Raw genomic sequence first — 3099 nt, 5'->3', positions numbered from 1 at the left:
ATTAATAATAAATAAAGTTGTCTTCACAAAACCAATATTTCTTTCTTGTTTTTTACCTCTATATGCATCTGCAAAAATAAGACCAATTTCCTGCACTGTTACCCCTAACAAAAGTGTTTAGCTCATGTTAAAATTTCTCACATGCCCCACAAATACCCTTTATGGCTGATATACCCAACCCAAGATTCAATCCTGGACCACATATTCCAGCTGGTTGTTAACATCCCTTGTCTCTTCTAATAGACCCTGCATTTTAGTGGGAGTGATATTGTCCCCAAGGGAGTGAAAATTAATTCTTGGGGGATGAAAAAAATCTTACTGTTTTTGTGCGCAAAGTAAAGATACACATACAATACATAAACATATACATAGTAAACCTATGATATTAAACTTTCATGGTGGAGGACACAATTAGGAAAAAATGTCAAAAAAGTGGGGTGGGGGAGAGGAGGTGAGCAATAATAGAAAACAAAAGTTGAGAAACGCTGATCTAGAGCATTCCCCATTTCATGGCACTGAAAGATGGACGAGGCCCCAAACCAATATTTCAGGGTACTCTCCGGTTGGTTCACAGAAGAGGTTTTTATAACCCGGGGCAATGCCCCATTGTAAGATTTGGGATGTATGATGTGGCAGTCATGGAAACATACTGCTCGGATAGTCCCTCCAAGAAAGGACCTCCCCCACAAATGGGAGGAATGTGGCTAGCTGAGCCTCCTCAGAATCTCCCTCAGCTTTCTAGAGGAGGTCATGCTCTTCTCCAGACAAGCCCCAGCCAGTGAATGAGCAAAGCTGGTGTACGAAGTCTCAGCCATTTTCACCCAATGCAAGATCTTCTTGGAGGCACTCTTGGCTCTGAAGCTCCCGCATTGATCCGACAGAGACATTGTGGGATCTGTGTCACCTGGCAACTCCAGCAGCCCAACCCTGCTTTACCCCTTTCTCTTTCACCAATGTTATTCCCCAATAAAACGTTTGCTAGCACTCTTAACTCTCCACATCCTCTTCCTGGAAAACCAAACTGGTTTCATCCCTATTTTGCAAGATTCTGTGAGGATTGTATTATGACAAAATATCCAAAGCCAAGTGTGTGGTTACACCATTTGATGTTTAATAAATGGCAGCTGTGATGTCAAGAATGTCTTATAATATCCAGTTTAATAACAGCATGTTGAGATTTTAGATCTGATGAATCTTTGGAAGATCACACAAGTCAAATCTGCTTGAGCCGGGGTTAGAATTCACAGTTTAGTTCCCCTAAAACCAGAGTTCTCCATGCCCTTGAGTTGCAAAGAGGGAAAAACCAGATCATTCCCATCGGTTAGCTGCCTATTAGAGAATGCCATCAACAGCTGCAGGCAAAGGCAGGAGTCAATAGGAAACCGTGTTCCATGTTGCTGTTGCAATTCAATATTTCCTGAAGGCAGATGCCTCCTTCATGCCTCAGAGAGTTGCAATCAACCTGGGAATCATGGTAGCAAGTAAAGTTGTGAAGGATAGAAAAAAGTCACTCTGTCCAGCCATAATCTGATTTTCTCCACCCACTGCCTTCTTACACCAATATATGAATGAAGGGTCACAAACACATTTCCTGGTCAAAACGTACTTGGTCCTGCATTAGTTGAGACTCTGTGGTTGCAAGAAACTGAAACCAGAATCAAACTAGCTATAAACAAACAAGTAAACGCAGATGAAAGAAAAAAGAAGGAAAGGCAGAAAGGAGGGGATTATTATTGATTGGCTTATTATTTATTTGCTTCTTGCATTGGGAAGTCCAGGAGAACTCAACCTCAGAGGATTATAGGCATTTAGCAATGCAGGAAGATCGCTCTCTCTCTCTCTCTTTCTCCTTTTCTTGTTATCTTTTCATCTCTCTGCTCTGCAGATGGGCTTGCTCTCCCTTGCTGCAAGGAGGAAATAGAGCATAGTTCAGACAGTTCTTGGTTATAACATCTCAGTCTAGTGACACCAGATTCCTTCTCCAAACCTGGGTAGAAAGTCCTGGGGAAAGACTGATTGGCTCAGCCCATGGCCTAAACATATTTCTAGCCAATCACTGTGGCCAGGTAGGAAGGCTATGGTTGGCCATGTCTGGGTCTCAAACCACTGAACTGGTTTGGCAGCCCATGAAAACTACAGGGAGAAGGTGTGGGATCATCTTACCCCAAAGGAGATAAGGCACTGTGTCAACGGAGGATGGGGGAGGGGATGCTGACAGGCACAGCTGACAGGTATCCATTACAGATCCTTTATGTCTCAAGGTCTTGCTCTGTTTTCCAACAAATGTAAAACAGAGACTTTTATAATTGCAAAGAAAAATTTTTTTTGACAGAAAGAGGAGAAAATGTGCGGAAGACAGGAGATGGGTAAATAAAGCTGACCTTAAATTCTTTGGAAGAGGGGCACCAGAGTAGCTCAGTCAATTAAACATCTGACTCTTGACTTCGGCTCAGGTCGTGATCTCAGGGTTGTGAGATGGAGCGTGCTTAAGATTTTCTCCCCCCGCCCACCCCACCCCATCTCACACGTGTGCTCTCTCTCTCAAAACAAGCAAACAAACCTACTCAAAAAAGTCACCGGAGGAGTGCGTCATCTCTTTGTGCCTCTCTGGGAGTATGACTCTCATTTCTACTTCTACCAGCCCTAATTCCAGTCTCTTGGCCTCAGGGGATTAAAGTATCACCTTGAGTTGCATGACTTACATGAGTTGCCTGTTGGAGAATTACCGGTTAATGCAAGCAAGGCATATAGTACAAAGCCCCATGCGCAGAAAGCTATTTTACAAATAAAAATACAATTTGTATATATTCCTGTAGCACCCATATTCCTATGACATCCTGAGAGCTTTTTACTGCAAATACCAGCAACTCTCTGCTTGGACCCAGGGAGACTCATGCAGAGAGTTAAGGCCCCAAATCAACTCTCAGCCAACAGGAGGTAGTGACCAAATGCAGTAGAGAGCTTCCTTATCCCTCAGTGGGGCAGCTCCGAGTTTCCCAGCGTGACTGCATTCCAGCAGACTCATTTGAGAACATGCCCCCCCTTTTTTTTTGGCTTCCTTTCCTTCCCCATCTCACTACCTCTGCTCCCCTGTCAGTG

General features: G+C 43.7%; 1 long non-coding RNA gene across 1 annotated transcript; it reads right to left on the bottom strand.

Moving 5' to 3' along the window:
* Positions 1 to 1098: 1098 nt before the first annotated feature.
* On the bottom strand, positions 1099 to 2419 carry LOC116568863. Its single transcript, XR_004276768.1, has 3 exons — positions 2382 to 2419; positions 2164 to 2269; positions 1099 to 1904 (listed from the first exon to the last, which is right to left on the bottom strand). It is a non-coding gene; the product is annotated as an uncharacterized LOC116568863 (long non-coding RNA).
* Between the last annotated feature and the right edge of the window lie 680 nt (positions 2420 to 3099).

The sequence above is a fragment of the Mustela erminea genome, chromosome 11 (assembly GCF_009829155.1).
Source record: "Mustela erminea isolate mMusErm1 chromosome 11, mMusErm1.Pri, whole genome shotgun sequence".
NCBI classification, from domain to species: Eukaryota; Metazoa; Chordata; class Mammalia; order Carnivora; family Mustelidae; genus Mustela; species Mustela erminea.
Note: the sequence above shows the minus strand (reverse complement) of the source record. Positions and strands in the feature narration are given on the sequence as shown.